Below are 17,128 nucleotides of genomic sequence, written 5' to 3'. Positions count from 1 at the left end.
GCCTTAGAGTCCTGATAGAGAGAAGCAGGAGGGGGACAGCCCCAAAGGCAAATGGAGTTACTGGAGATGACCAGGCATTTAAAGGGGGTATTTGTAGATGTTTGGGTTCCTTCCTGAGGACCCCATTTTTAATTGGAAAATAATTTATTGCTTGTTTCCTTTTGGCTTAGCTTAACTATTAAGGAGCGCGGACATCCTGGGGGATATTGATTTTTGTGTTCATGAATGCTAGGAAGGAAGGTGCATGAGGTATATTTTGAAGACTTCACAGTATGGGTCCCCTCCTACTTGAGCATAATTCCATGAGTCTGCTTGTGTGGAGATGCTCTCCTGCCTAGCACGCTGGGAAGTAGCTTGCTCCCTGCCGTCACCTGAAGGCTGTGAATCAGTAACGACACCTACCCTGTGCTGGGTTCCCCAGAAAGAATGTGTGGGCGAGAAGAGGCCCAATCTTGGGCTTCCGGATCTGCCCTTTAGACAGGCCTCTACTTTCCCCTTACCATAGTCTCCATGTGACCCTAGCTGGCTGGTTATACGTACGTACAGGACCCACTCTTGCTTTACTTACTCCTACTAATCCTCCATGTGAAGTGTCACATTTGTTTGGGGCATGCGGGTTCCACAAGCTGGAAATTGTCTCTGACTCTTAGGCAGGATCCTGCCTGAATTGTGTTCCTGTGCTCACATCCTTCTAGTTAACACTTAGATGTTTGTGGAAAATCAAACGAGGACAACTGTGACAGAATTGAACTTCAGGAAAAGGGTAGGGCCAGCACTTTTACCCTGAGGACTTTCACAAATATTCTTTTTCCTTGAGAAATCCACACTTTGCTCTTCCCCATTGTTTCAAGAACACGCTAGTGTGAGATAAGAAGCAAAGGTGCCTACAGCAGTAGCGATAACTGACCAAATAAGAAATTCTGAATAAAATTTTAAAAAATTGTTTGTTTTTTAGAATTTTAATGATAATAGTGAAGTATTCTAAGATAAAATAGTTTAAGTATTTCTAACTTCATTTTCTAGTAATCCTCAGCTAGAAGTACAGAATGTCAGATTTTTTTCTTTGTGTCATAAGTCTAAAATCAAGCAAATATAAAGATGTCTTTGCAAATTCACTGATACATGAGATTGCTGTCTGCGGTGGCTCCAAAAAGTTCAGGAGAAATTAAAAGAAAATTTACTCCAACTGCGTACAAGAGCAACTTGGAGAGACTTTGACAGCTCAGGTCAGTGAAGCATCTGCAGCTGCCGCTCGCCTTTCCTTGAACATTCTCCAGGATCTGGACAAGGAAGCCTCCGACCCAAGTCCAGTTTTCCATCAGCTTCCATGTAGATCTAGCTATAAAAGAGCCTTGAAATGTGGCGGAGCACAAAAGATCTAGAGTATGCAGCATTGAAGCACTATGGGAAGGAAGAACTCCAAGCAGGCTGTTTTGTATGCAGCAGAAATTTTTGAAAATGTACCTGGCTTAATAAATAAAAAGATTTGTGGGGAGGAAAAAGAAAATGTAATTTTTCTATAAACGCTTGAAACCCTCTTCTACAAACATGAATTCAAATCAGTGGCTTGGGGAGGAGATGTAGACACTTTGGGAGTGTGATAGCTAGATTCGTATAAGCTATGTTTATTGGCGGTAGAAACTGATAGGATGCTATTTAGAAGACTGAGCATCAGTATAATTTGAAGAGGGTAGATAAATAGACAAGTTGCGCTTGATCTGTTCCTCACACAGATAAAAATGTTAATGCCTAGCAAAGCAATGGGTTGTGAATTTCAAATCTAGAGTTTCCGAGAGGAAAAGTCCGTTAAAATGTGATAATTGCGGAGTATAAGAATGAGGGTAACGACAACCCGGCGGACTTTGGCAGGTTGAGCAAATAGGCCGAGTTCCAGAATGCTCACAGAAAAGCGCTCCAACCGTTTCATGGAGATGAGGCCCGAGTAACACTAACGGAAGCATTCCCTTGCCTGAAGTAATTTTTATTCTTTTTTTATGAAGGAGGACATCAAATTTATTTAAATGGAGAACGATTTTAGTATAGCACAAAGCAATACAAAAAGTGTAAACTCTAAAGAACCTGTGTTACTCAGTCACTGCCATTAATCCATTGAAGGGAACTCTATTGCTCACATTAAATATTTGAATTATCAATATGAAGCTCATTAAATGAAAAGGTATCAGTAAACACAGTACATGTATATGCATTTAGTACTGAAATGCGGAGCCCTTCACTAAATAATTAAATTGTGTAATAAGGATTTAAATAAATACTTTGAAAAGGAAAATTAAAATAGAAGTACTTGGTAATCAGAATGCTTCAGATGATAGTACATAAAAACTCCAAATCACTTTAATCAAGACATTGTTTAACTCCACCCATCCATAGTTTCCTTTTGTTTTACCCAACCGTTTTATTAGTAGCTAATCCAAACAGCATATCACTCCACAGTTCAATCCCATCAAGCGGTAGTGTGCAATTGCTACCACAATCAGTTTCAAACAATTTCTTCCTTCTTGAGCTCTTTGACATCAGCCCCCGCCCCACCTCTCCCACCATAACCCCCCGAAACCCTTATTCCAATTCTTTTCTCTCTGGGTTCATCAGTCCTGGGTTTCATATACTCAGAAACAGACAAACACATAACAAAGATTCAAGAAGGCTACCCACAATAACAAAACACTTGAGCAATAAACCCCAGTATGAAAACAACACAGAGAAAATATTGAAAACCAGATCTAGTGCAGAGTGATCTCCCAAGGGGAGAGCAAGTGACAAGGTTTTCACCGTTCAAGTCAGGTTTATCATTTTGGCCTACACTAGTCATCTCCCCAGTACTCTGTTTGGTAACCTGTTTATTCCCATCGCTGAACTATGGTTAGAGGGAAATCACTGGAGACTTGTATCCTGTGTAGGTCTTATAAAAATATATTTTGGATTTCCACTGTCATGCATAGCTTTCTGCAAACCAGGATCTTATCATTTAAGCTCTGATACCAACCCCGCCTTCGGCTCTGGATTATATATTTGACAATCCTTGGGTCACAGATGCTGATGTTCTTCCATGTGCACTTAGCTGACATCGCACTCACATGGCTGCTGGTTTGGAAACAAGCCTTTAAAACCCCAGACGCTATTCTATGGAATAGCCACGCATCCTCTCCTTTCTTCACCACACTTTGCTGTGGCACCCAATCTTCTGTGCTGCCTTCCTAAGGGGGAGTGCCAGGGCCATGTTGTAAGAACAACCCATTGTTCTTTGATTGGAACCAGGGTTAAGTGCGAATGAGCAAATGTTTGAAGTCAGTAATAGCAGTGTCGTGTCACAAGGTGAAGACTTATAAAACCCCAAAGGCAGAATTCTAGGAGAAAGAATAAGATTACGTAAAACTTGGAAATAAGTCTAGGAAAAGTTGAGAGTAAAATAAAACAATAGGCTCTCTGGAAAATTTCCTTGTAAAACAGTACAATAAGTTAATTTATTTAAGTAACTGAATAGTTCAGATATAATATGCAGGGCTTTAAATAATTTATAGAAAAATTCTGTCTTTAAAAAAATAGTAACAAATTTTATTCTGAAAGAATAGTTTTGACTTTGGAATCTTTAAATTTAAATGAATAATGGGAAACATTGAAGCAGAAATTTTATTATGTAAAACTTGAAACATCATTTCTAGGACAATGTGTAGTTTTTAAAAAGCTGTCATTGGATCAGAACAAGTGCCAAAGTCATTGAGAACATAGGAAAATATACAAATAATTATTATCAATGCATATCATTGATAATCTCACTACAGGCTCATACTTCACCTTCTGAAGTGTTTTCTTTCTATCTATATTCTCAACATATAGCACATATAGCACAATGGATAGCATAAATTAAATACTAAAACTACTTGTGGAAGTAATGAAAACAGCTAATCATCTCATATTCTGAAGATCTATCACGTAAAAATCATTGAGTGATACAACTTGGCAAGAAAAAGAGATATTGAGTGAGTTACCAATAATCTCATTTACCAAATAGGCAATCAGCAACATATTATTGTCCAGGTAAAACAACACATCAACATATAAGCTTTTCCTAAATTTGTTTAAGTCATAAAGACGATAGATACGACCGTACTGGGAACGTACAGGAAAAATTTCACTGTCTTCATCCTATTTTCCACGAACTTCTTGAAGCCCCCTTGCACATTATTACTACTCTTTGATGTGTTTATTGAGTTAAATGTGTTTGCCTTATAATAGTTTAACAATCTTCAGATCTACATGTGTGTAATTTGTGTGTATGTATGTGCATGTTAATCTATGCATGTGTATGTATAAATAGTATGGAATAGACTATTGAAATGCTATCCTCCATCATGGTGATTACCAACTAATGGGGAAAATGTGAATTTAAAAGGATTTGGACAAGATTGAAACAATAAATACTGACTCTAGATAAATGGATAAACAAACTCTGGTACATCCATACAATGGAATATTAAACATCCTTAAAAAACAGTGACGAGTCTGTCTAAATCCTTAAGATCTGGACAAAATTAGAGAACATTATGCTCAAGCTCATAAAGGTAAATACTTTATGACATTATTATAAAGGGAATAAAATAAAGAGACAAATGGTTTTCACCTTAAAGAGAAGACTTTAAAGACTACAATATGACCAAGGTGGTGGTGAGGCGAGGGAAGGGACATGAAATACAGTAGGAAATGGAAAAATAAATAGGTAAAGAGATCTAGAAAGATTGGAGGGTGTAGATCTACAAGATCTAATACAGACAAATGTGTTCTATACAAGTATACTACACCAAGAATATGAAGAGAGAAGATACACAGGTAATCCAGGGTGGACGATATCTTCAGGACCAGGGGTGTGAGGGGCGATGCTGGGAGAGTGGAGGGTGAGTGGGTTGAAAAGGGGGAACTGATTACAAGGATCCACATGTGACCTCCTCCCTGGGAGATGGACAGCAGAGAAGGGGGGGAAGGGAGACTCCGGATAGGGCAAGATATGACAAAATAACAATCTGTGGATTATCAAGGGCTCATAAGGGAGGGGGGAGTGGGGAGGGAGGAGAAAAAAAAAGAGGACCTGATGCAGAGGGCTTAAGTGGAGAGCAAATGCTTTGAGAGTGATTAGGGCAAAGAATGTACAGATGTGCTTTATATAATTGATGTATGTATATGTGTGGATCGTGATAAGAGTTGTATGAACCCCTAATAAAATGTAAAAAAAGAAAAGAATAAAAAAGAAAGTGATTAGCGCAAAGAATGTACGGATGTGCTTTATACAATTGATGTATGTATATGCATGGATTGTGATAAGAGTTGTATGACCCCTAATAAAATGTTTTAAGAAAACAAAAGTGTAAGACATCTTAATCATGCAAAATTGCCAGTGAAAATTAGTAATATAATTCAGATCAGGTTAGCCCGAGGAATCTCTTAATCAAGAGTGATATATATAAACTTAAGAAAATGGTCATGCCCTAAGGGTGGATGTAGGAAGAAAAATGGCTGTGTGAACGAAGCACTTGTAAAGCCTCACCACTCAAAGTGAGGTTCCCAGATCAGCAAGCCTAGCATCTCCTGAGCCCAGGTTAGAAATGTAGAGCCCAGTGTACCACTGACTGACTGGATCAAGGTCTGCATTTACCAGTGCTGACGCAGCTTGAGAGCACTGTTCTTAAAGGGCAGTTGGATTCGTGAACAAAGTTTTGTGAAGATATTTTGAATCCTTAGGATTAAAGAGGGATGAGCAGTGAAAAGTTCTACAAAGTAGACATAGGTTCTAAATAGTTTCTGAGAAGTAAGACATTAACACATAGTTACGGTATCGCACGCTTTAGAAAGACAATAAAAAATTAGTTGCTTGCTACAAGTGAATAACAGATTATTAAGAGGAAGAAGCACAGACATGACGGTGAATCAAAAGAATGGCTACAAAATCACAGAGCTCTTTATTAAACAGGAATATGAAAATGTGAAGCTATTGTTTTTCAGCATGTCGTCTGTCTTGGGCTGTATATTTCTGATGTCAGGATTCCCATCTGTCTAACCTACCCCAAAAGACTTCTGTGCTCTTTGATTTCTACCATCTCAAAATAGCAAATTGTGTTTCTTTTAAATGAAAAGAAGTCTGAAGGAACAAGATCAGGGCTACTTATGGATAGAGTAAGATTTTCCATGGAAATTAGGACATCCCTTACTACCTAGAAGAATGAGCGGGTACATTGTTGTGGGGAAAATAAAACTTCTTCTTAATAAGCCCCTACAGTTGTCCTTTGTTCCACAAGAAATCCTATCAAGAGGACCCCATTGAGGATCCTAGAAAACAGGATTCTAGGCCAGCGGTTCTCAACCTGTGGGTTCTGACCCCTTTGGGGGTTGAATGACCCTTTCACAGGGTTGCCTGATTCACACCAGTAGCAAAATGACAGTGATGAAGTAGCAACGAAAATAATTTTATGGTTGGGGTGGGGGGGGGGTCACTACAACATGAGGAACTGTATTAAAGGGTCGCTGCCTTAGGAAGGTTGAGAAACACTGTTCTAAGTGAATCTGTGTCCCTTGAATTTAACTGGCCAAGTAGATCCCCTCACTTTGGACTTTTTATTTTTGAAGACATCCTAACCAGACTGGTAGGATAAGCATTGGACTGCTAATCACAAATTCAGCAGTTCAAGCCTACCAATTGCTCTATGGGGGAAAGATGAGGCTGCCTGCTCCCCTAAAGAAACCCCGCCAAGCAGTTCTACTCTGTCTGTGTAAGTCAGAACTGATGCAGTGCAGTGGGTGTATGTGTCCAATGAGACCAATAACCAATATATTGCTGAAATAACTTGCTTACAGCCTCCCACCGATTGCTTAGACGTGTTTAAATTAGTTTTGCTTGGAATAAACCTGTGCAAATATAAACCACAAGAGAGTCCTCGTGGATGAGGTGCTAATCCAGCTCCTTCTGCGTCACTAAGGATGTCTTTCTCTGGTGATGGGCCGTCCCCTTCTGAGGCAGGTCCAAAGCAAGTGAGTTGGACAGAGTTCTGCTGTGAGCCCCAAGATTCTCAGTGACTAATTTTCAGAAATAGATTAACAGCCCTTTTCTTGTTTTCTTTTTAAATCGTTTTATGGATGGCTCTTACAGCTTATAACAATCCATACATCAATTGTAACAAGCATATTTGTGCATATGTTGCCATCATTTTCTAGACTTTCTATTGAGCCTTTGGTGTCAGCTCCTCCTTGCACCCCCTCCCAACCCCCCCCCGGGGCCCCTTAATTAATCATAAATTATTATTTTCATTTCTCACATGGAGTTCTGTCTCCCTTCCCCCACGGTTTCTGTTGATCGTCCCCCTGGGAGGGGGAGGTGGTGATTATGTGTCGATCATGGCGATCCGTTCCCTTTTTCTTTCCTCCTCTCCCCATATTTCCCCTACCCTCCTGTTATTGCTACTCCCATTCCTGTACCTGGATTCTGTGTGTCAAGAGTGCTATGTCTTATCTGTACCCGTGCACATGCTCCAGTCTAGCCTGCAGTGAATGGAAGTACAGGGGTCATGGTAGTGGGGGGTGAGGAAGCCTCAAGGAGCTAGAGGAGTATTGTGTGTTTCATCCATGATTTACTGCGCCCTGGTTGGCTCATCGCTTCCCTGTGATCCTTCTGTGAGGGGATATCCCATTGTCTACAGGTGGGCTTTGGGTCTCTGCTCTGACACCCCCTGCCCCCACCCTGGTTCTCAACAATTTGGGTATTGTTTGTTTGTTTGGGCCCTTCTGATGCCTGTTATCCGGTCCTGGTGACATCTTATGATCCCTCAGGCTGATCTGCTTCTTCCACGTGGACTTGTTGCTTCTCAGCTAGATTGTTTAACTTCAAGCCTTTAAGATCCCAGACATTATATCTTTTGATAGCCAGGCACTATCTGCTTTCTTCACCACATTTGCTTATGCACCCATTTTATCTTCAGCAATTGTGCTTGGAGGGTGAGCTTCACAGAATGCCAGGTTGTTAGAACAAAGAGCTCTTGCATTGAGGGAGGGCATGAGCAGAGGCCCAAAGTTCATCCACAACCTCAGTGAATTGCTTTATAAATATTGTACATGGGCTTACACCTCTATGTTTATGAATAAATGTTTTACATATGTACACAATTATGCTTTACCTCTGTTCATATATTTGCTTCCTAGATTGTTACTATTTCCTTCTACCTTCCTTCTGCCCCACCATCACACATTCCACCTTTTAGTAATTCCTTTCAGCTAGATTGCTGTTGCTCCCACACCCCCAGGACCACCCCTTTCTTATTATCCAGTATTAGCTTGATGCTCTACTGAAACTTGTCCACCAGTGATTGACCTGGTGGCTGGTATTTAGAATATTGGTGGCATAACTTCTAGCAGCAGAGTAAGCTGCAAGCCACTACAGAAAGGCAAGTTGGCACATGGGTGAATACACACACACACACACACACACACAATTATATGCTTATATATTAAATTAAGGTAAAGTGTAGCTGTTAAGAAAGTCAGAAATATGTAATTATATATTCAAATTATAGGCTTTAAACTTTATGATTATTGAAAGTTTGAAAGGAAATGTATAGTACATATATGGCTGTAAACTAATAACTGAAGGTCGGCAGTTCAAACCCACCAGTTGCTTCATGGAAGGAGGATCTGCCTGTCTAATCCCATTATGTTTCACAGCATTGGGAACCCTATAGAATGAGCGGTAAGGGTTTGGGTTTTGGTTTTATGTACTTTCAATGTAGGAGAAACACTTGCTTTCTGCGAGAACCTTTTCTCAGAGTGAAAAGCCTCGTGCCAACATGATTAAGCTTTCAGAACAGCTGTAACTGCAAGATGGGCAGGGGGACCCCGCAGCTGTGCCCTAGAAGGACATGGCAGACGGCTTCTGCAAGTGTTACAGAGTGGGGACCCTGCGGGGCAGTTTGCCTCTGTCCTACAGGTTTGCTGTGGGCCAGACATTGACTCAATGGCACTGAGTTGGCTTTTAATCAAAGTAATAGTTTTCAAAGAGCCTTGAAATCACTCGCTAATTTTGAATATCTGGATTCATCACAAACTTGAAGAAGTGAACTGGGAACAGAAGTGGACAGTTAGTGTGACATCACCAGTCAGGGCCAGGTCTCACCGGGGACTGTTTCCATAACCAGAAGGAGTTGGTATCGTTATGGCACGGTGGTCTCAGAACCCACTAGCTTAAACCACCACTGTTTGCAGAGGAAGCTGCAGAGCTGAGGTCAGTCTGTTTGGGTTGAGAATTTGGGTGACAGAAGCTTCATCGTTTGCCTTTTAAAGCTTAAATATCCTGTTCTGACATAACTCTGTTCTGCATTTTACTAGTGCGTTCTCCACATACACTCGTGCAGAAGTTGATTTTTTTGAATGATCTCCTTTGTCTGCTGTGCTTGATGAAATTCAGATTTCTTAAAATCCAATACAAAGATCCCTTGCTCTGTGAAAAGTCCCTTGATTCTCCAGTTTGTACAACTCCCAATTAACCTGTCTCCTCCCTCCCTCTCTCCTTTCTTTGTTTTTGTTTTCTTCTGAAAATGGCATGGATTTGGGGTTTTTAAATATAAAATTTATTTAAAAGTTACATACTGTACTAAGCTAAGTTATATACTACTATACTAAAAATTGAAAAAATAGAAAAATATTAAGATGCAAATGAACATCACATACAATCCCATTCCTGCAATTGTCATTGGTGTCAGGCACAATTGAGTTGGTTCTTCCTCATCAACTCAACAACTCAACTCACTGCCCAAGTCTCCGCCAACGCAGAGTGACCCTGAAAGACAGGGTGGAACCGCTCCTGTTGGTTTCCGAGACTGCACCTCTTTGTGGAAGTAGAAAGCCTTGTTTTTCTCCCATGGAGCGGCTGGTAGTTTCAAACTGCTGATATTGCACTTAGCAGCCCAATGTGTAACCACTGCTCCACCAGGGTACCTAGTGCCCTTATGCACAACAGAATGAAACACTATGTGGTCCTGTGGCATCCTCACAGTTTTATTTGAGCCTGTTGTCGCAGCCACCATCTCATTAGGAATCTTCCTCTTTTTTCTTGGTCACATCCAATCCCTTGGTCCCATAAAGTAGAGGTACTTGACCAAGCATATTGCCCCTCTCCAGGGACTTAGTCCCTCCTGATGACATACCCAAGATATGTGAGACCAACTTGTCACCAACTTCACTTCTGGCTGATTTCTTTTAAGACAGATTTGTTTCTTTTCTGGCCATCCATCGTATATTCAATATTCCTCACTAACACCATAAATCAAATGCACTCGCACTGTACAGGTTTGTCTGCGACAAATTTGTCAACTGTTAGATTTCTTGACGGTTGCGTCCATACGCATTGATTATGGATCCCAGTCAAATGAAATCCTTGATAACTTCAATCTTTTCTCTGTCGTGATGTTGCTTATGAAGACTTTTTCCTTTGTTGCATTGAAGTCCATGGGGAAGGCTACACGATCTTTGACTTTCATCAGTAAGTTCTTTGAGCCTCCTTTGCTTTCATAGGCAATGTTGTATCATCTGCATATTGAAAATCACTAAGGAGCCTTCCTCAAATCCTGAAGGTGTGTTCTTCTCCATATAGTCCAACTTCTCCGATGATTTATTCAGCATACGGATTGAATAAATACAGTGAAAGGACATAACCTTGATGCGTGCATTTCCTTATTGGAAGCCATGCAGTAGTACCACCTTGTTCTGTTCAGTTGACTGTGTCTTTGTCTATGTTAGTTTCCATATGAGCATAGGTAAGGGTTTTGGAGTTCCTATTTAAGTTTACACACACACACACACACACACACACACACGTATAGCTATATCCATCATTGTGGTATAGTTTGAATTTGCCTAAGGACATGATAATAAGCATTTGTTCGTGTGATTATTGATCTTTCATGTATCTCCTATGCTGAAGTGTCTGTTCAGATCTCTTCTACATATTTTCTTTAGTTGCTTGTATTCTCATTGATTTTAAGAGTTATTTATATATTAAAATACAAGTATTTTGTCAGCTTATGGTCTTTCTTGAAATATTTATTATGCGCTTGAAAAGAAAGGCTATCTATCTTATGGCATGGACTTTAAAATTATATATATAGTTATATATATTCTATATAATAATGAATTTAAGACATTTTTCAGATGAACAAAAGCTGACAGAATTCAGCACTATTGCAAGACTCATCTCATTTGTTTCCTTTCTTTAAGATATCAGAATCCTATATTGTCTGTAGCTCAATGTCTGTATGTAAAGTTTATAGATTACAATATATAGCCCTGTAACCCATACACTATGATGGCTCATCTGGTCTAGTTAATGCATCAGAGTTAGAAGAGGCAGTCTTATATGTTTAATTTAACAGAGTTAATCTTATCCTTCATATTTTGTTTCCTATTTCAGTGACCATTTTATTAACATGTCTTCATCACTAAAAAGTCCTTAAACCTTCCATTCAGTGCCTGTTTAATATTCTATCATAGAAATATGCAGTAATTAATTCAATTATTTTTAGACATTGTGTTGTTTTAATTAATAAAAGTATTGTGTTCAGCAAACCTCTTTTATGTCACCTCGTTGTGCCTGATTCTTTATACTTATTGCTAGTACATTACTTCTCTCATTGCACAGTTTCTCCCATATGCTTCTCCGTGAGAGGAATGACATCTTACAGTTTTTGATACCTGCTCCAGTGCCTAGCAGACCATGGAACATAGTAGACACTCCATCAATTTTTCATGAATAAATTAGACAGTATTTTTTGAAGGGGTCCTGGTGGCTCTGAGGCTTAGGTATCGGGCTCTTCCTTCTCCAAAGGTTGGCAGTTTAAACCCAGCAGCCACTCTTGTGGGAGACAGACGCAGCCGTCTGGGCCAGTAGAGGTTTCCAATCTTGGAAACCCTGTCAAGGTTGCTACGAGTCAGTATTGACCTAGTGGCCGTGGCAGTGGGTGATTATTGAGAAGTGATCAGGCTTGAATAATACTTTTTGTTTCTGTAAGTTCGAACATTTCAGGCAGTATCTACTATCATAGATCCTCACATCCCAGGAAGTCAGTAAATCTGGTGTTACTCCTGGTGTAGGAGAAAGGACATGGAGATTCAGAAAATGGAAGAATGGAAAGACCTGCTGCTCAGGGCCGGGAGGGACAGGATCAGGCACTCTATCAATCTGACTCCAGTCCCTGTGCCCTTTCTGTGAAGTCACTCTGAGCCTAGCTAGCCACTGAATGTCTCCGGCCCAGGTCTGCCTGCTTTTCTCAAAATACCGATGGATCACAGGAGCTCCTGAAGGCCAACCAGCAAGACAAAGCTTCCTTCTGGGAGTTTGGGGTTAGGGGTCAGGAGCCCATCAGTGGTAATTAGTGGACACATTCTGGCTGCCCTTGAATATCTCCAGACCCACTATTCTTTGTCATGCTCCATTTGGCTTTGTGCCTGGATTTAATGGCATTCCACAAGGAACATTTTACAAATCTATGCTTTGAAAAGTGCTTTAAAGAATGTGTTCTTAATGTAGAGCTTTTACATAGTAAATGTTCCCAGAACTCACCAGCTGTGGATACTAATAAGGGCATCTTTACATTTAAACCTGAATATAAAGAGCTTTTTTCTGCCCACCTGTTTAATAGAAGGAACCCAGAGTGTGCTTCAACACGCAATACCTTACTATTCCTCACGGCGCCTGTGCAGCCACACTCTCCTGCTCGCGGAGGCTTTCTTGGTGCTGCGATGCTGAACCAGTTTCAGCAGAGCTTCGAAACAAAGAGAGACTAGCAAGAAAAGCCTGCTGATCAAATTTCACAAACCAGCCAATGGAAACTCTCTGGACCACAATAGGAGTTTTCCTTCTTTGCCCCTCCCACCTCTAAGTTTTTGTAGAAGCCTGTTTCTGTATGGGTTCCAATAGTGGACAGGTTTACATTTTCCCGGGAAGCATTTCAACGTCCATGCCTATAAATGGCAGCCAAAAAAATCTGGATGGAGGAGACAGGGAGGAAAGCAGAAGTCTATGATCTGAAGCTTTTGTCTGCCCTTCGTCTTTGCTCAACTATAATATTTTAATCATGCAGGAGTAGCCATTGATGGAACAATTTTGATCTCTTAAAAGACAGGTGCTATTCCTGTCTGTGATTATGTAAGAGTTTAAGGTGACTATTTAACAGTTTAAGAAGAATAGCTTTTTAATGTTAATATGCTATCGGGACTAGAAGGTGAACTCGCTTTAATTGGAGTTATTCGGGGCTGGAATACAGTGGTCCTAGAAAGAATGACTGTATTGTCTTCTCTATATGCTGTTCTTTCAAAATTTTTAAGACAATCCTCATGTCCTTTAAGTTTCTCTTTTCTTCACTAAGCACCTGACCTATAGGGGATGCTTAGAGTCTCTTTGCTTACTCACAACCGGTAATACTTCAGTGAAGGTGGGTAGGACACCTTGGAGAACAAGGTTGTGTACTCTTGATCAGAGGCTTGATTGAGAACAAGGTTGTGTACTCTTGATCAGAGGCTTGATTGAGAACAAGGTTGTGTACTCTTGATCGGAGGCTTGATTGAGAACAAGGTTGTGTACTCTTGATCGGAGGCTTGATTGAGAACAAGGTTGTATACTCTTGATCAGAGGTTTGATTGAGAACAAGGTTGTGTACTCTTGATCGGAGGCTTGATTGAGAACAAGGTTATGTACTCTTGATCGGAGGCTTGATTGAGAGCAAGGTTGTGTACTCTTGATCTTGATTGAGAACAAGGTTGTGTACTCTTGATCTTGATTGAGAACAAGGTTGTATACTCTTGATCAGAGGCTTGATTGAGAACAAGGTTGTGTACTCTTGATCAGAGGCTTGATTGAGAACCAGGTTATGTACTCTTGATCGGAGGCTTGATTGAGAACAAGGTTGTGTACTCTTGATCGGAGGCTTGATTGAGAACAAGGTTGTGTACTCTTGATCGGAGGCTTGATTGGAAAGTAGTTTGATGTTTACATTTGCCCTCAGTGTGTGGACTTCCACTTGTTGCTGTCTAGCTCTTCGTTTCTTCTTTTCTTTCTTCCTCTCCATCCTTCTCTCCAAACCTCCTCCTCCTCTCCTTCTTGTTCTTGTTGTTTTGTTGCTCTTGTTCGTCCTCTTCTTCTTTGTGCTTTCTGTGTTATTTGGACTTATTGATAGAAGATGCACTGGAATTTGCTCTTGAATATAGAGGAGCTAAAGTAATAGAAAAAAAATGATGAGGTAAAAGATCTGAACAGAAATTTTCAATGGGTAGCTTGAGCAAATGAGAGTATTATGATGAAATATGCAAGGACTTGGCATTTGTAATTGAAAAAAAGACAGCATGTTTTAAAACCGAAAGAATTGAAAAAAATGTACACCTTGAGCTGCAGTACTCAAGTATTCTGTGGGAAAGATATTGAATGATGTAGAAAGCATAAAAAAGATGAAGGAATACACAGAGGCTCTCTTCCAAATAGAAATGGCCCATATTCGGCCATTTCAAGTGATCACATTTGATAACGAAGCAGTGATACTTGGGGAGGAAATCCAAGTTACATGGAAGACGTTAGAGAAAAACAAAGCCCCAAGAACTGATGGAACACTAATTTAAATGTTTTAGCAAGTTGATAAAACCCAGGAAAGTATTCACTCATCTATTCCTCCCCCCACCCCACCCCCACAATTGGAGCATAGCTACCTGGCCAACGGATTGAAAGAAAAAAATCCATGTTTGTGCTCACTCCAAAGAAATATGACCAACCAATGTAGAAATTACCAAACAATATCATCAATATCACATGTAAGTAAAATTTTGCTAAAGACAATTTTAAAATGTTCTCAGTAATGCATCGACAAGAAGCTGACACAAATTCAAGCTGGATTCAAAAGAGGACATGACACAAGGAATATATATCATTGCTGACTGGTGCCGGGTGAATCAAGGCTGAAAGTAGAAAATACCAGAAAGATGTTTTCTTGTGTTTTACTGACTATACAGAAGCATTCAACTGTGTGGATCGTAAATAAAAACTATGTACAACCTTGAGAAGAATGGGAATTCCAGAACACTTTATTGTGCTAAGGGGAAAACTCTATTGACCATGAGGCAACTGATTGAACAGAACAAGGAAATATTGTATAGTTTAAAATAAAGAATCAAGTGGTATTCGGAGCAAATACTCTGAAATGCTGGACTATAACTTGGCTTTAGGTTTGGAGGAAGGCAACCGTGATGTGCAAATAAAACAGCCTTGCTTGCGGAAAGCTATGGGAACTGGAAGGACTTGCTACTGAAAACCAAAGACCATCTCCTACAGCGTGGATTGCAATTCAATGTAAAGAAAACCAAAAACTCTCGCAAGTGGGTCAATAGACAACATCATGGTAAAGGCAAGAAAAACTGAAACTTGTCAAGGATTTCATTTGACTTGGATCCACAGTCAGTGCTCCACCAACTTGTTGGAATGGGCAGGTCACCTGCATTGGTGAAATTGGACAGTGAAGACGGAAGGGTGAAGAGGAATTTTAGCATTTGAACTATGTGTTGGTGAAGACCATTGGAAGCACTGTGAACTGCGAGGCACAAGCAAATCTGTCCTTGATGAAGTACAGCTAGAGTGCTCCTTGGAGTGAAGAAAGGGAGACATTCTCTGTCTGATGTGCGCTGGACATACTGTCAGGACAGACTCGTCCCTGGAAAAGGACATCATGCTTGATAAAGCAGAGCCTCAATGAAAAAGAAGACTCACCAAAATGGGTTGACACCGTAGTTGCGGCCAAGGGCTCAAACATAACAACAGTTGGGAAGATGGCACAGAGCACAGAGCTGGACAGCGCTTGCTTCTGCTGTGCATAGCGTTGCTGTGAGTCAGAAATGACTTGACGGCACCTAAAAAGGGCAACAGCAAAGGCAGGCCTCTCTCTTCTTTGACATCCAGGGGAAAGGTCTGGTCCTTTGTGGCAGTTACATAATCTGTCAACTTGCGAAGGGGTGGGGTCTAGCCTTTCAATCTGGTCACAGCCAGTGAGTGTGGGGATGGCCTTCTCCTGAGGATTCTGGGATCTCCTATCTTCCTCCCTGGAGGTGGGACACGTACTCTCCCTGTGCAACATGCTCGTTGACAAGCCACATGTAGACACAGTGATGGAGCCAGAGCCCTGGAGCTGGAGGAGCCACATGGAGACCCAGGCCAGCGCTGAGCTCCTTCCTCTGCCACTGAATGCCAACGATTTCTTGCACTTGATGTCAGTGCATGTGTTGCGTGAGTGTGAAGAGGAATTTGCAGATTGATATATGGCCTTATATTGGACTTACGGACTTGATCTGGGCTGGACTGGGATGCTTTATACACATGAGTCATCCTAGGTTTGTTTTTCTAGTCTACCCAGACTACCACACCCCTGTTAAGGACTTTAGCTTTTCATTTTAATGTTTGTTTATTGAGCATCTGTTTTTGCTGGGCATGTTTGTTAGTCAAGGGAGATCCAAGAATGACAGAAAACACGCAGAATGAACCTTCTGCGTGTTCATAACTGTGGGAGACTTTGCATATAAACATGTATGCAATATTCAGGGTGTTGAGTGTAGAATGATGCATAGATTACAGAGATAACATGGGGATCTAGTAATCAGTCCTGGGGAATCGGATAAGAGTTAAGAGAAAAAGTGGTTTTAGGTTTTGTTGTTGAAAGATGGTCAGGAATTTGTCTGGAGGATGCAGTGGAACCATGTGATGTATTATGGAACAGCAGTGTTTAAGGGGATAAGTGGAAGAAGAGGTCCAGCAGTAGTTAATGATACTACAGAGGATGGAAAGAGCCAGATGCTACGCTATCACTGAAGGATTTTAATGGAGGGATAACCTAATCATGTAAATTTGGGAGAAAGCTCTTGCGATGGAGGGTGGTGGCAAAGGAGAATGACAAGGAGACCAGTTTGGTGGTAATGTTTTAGCTTGGAATTAATTATGCAATGCTTAAATGATAAAGTTATATCGCACAGTAAAAAGAGTCCATTTAGTGCTGTTTATCTCTATATGTAAAAATAGGTTTACAGGTAATTACATGCCTTAAAATTATTTTCTTAG

General features: G+C 40.6%; 1 protein-coding gene and 1 pseudogene across 1 annotated transcript in view; both read left to right on the top strand.

Annotated features, from left to right (window-relative positions):
• The window catches only part of PLD5 (phospholipase D family member 5), a 456,985-nt gene that overhangs the window by 24,960 nt on the left and 414,897 nt on the right, over positions 1-17,128 (top strand). The window lies entirely within an intron of this gene.
• LOC142437716 (small nucleolar RNA SNORA44) lies at positions 1,158-1,269 on the top strand (annotated as a pseudogene).

Source organism: Tenrec ecaudatus, chromosome 1, assembly GCF_050624435.1.
Source record: "Tenrec ecaudatus isolate mTenEca1 chromosome 1, mTenEca1.hap1, whole genome shotgun sequence".
In the NCBI taxonomy this organism is placed as follows: domain Eukaryota; kingdom Metazoa; phylum Chordata; class Mammalia; order Afrosoricida; family Tenrecidae; genus Tenrec; species Tenrec ecaudatus.
This window is presented reverse-complemented; position numbering and strand designations above follow the sequence as displayed.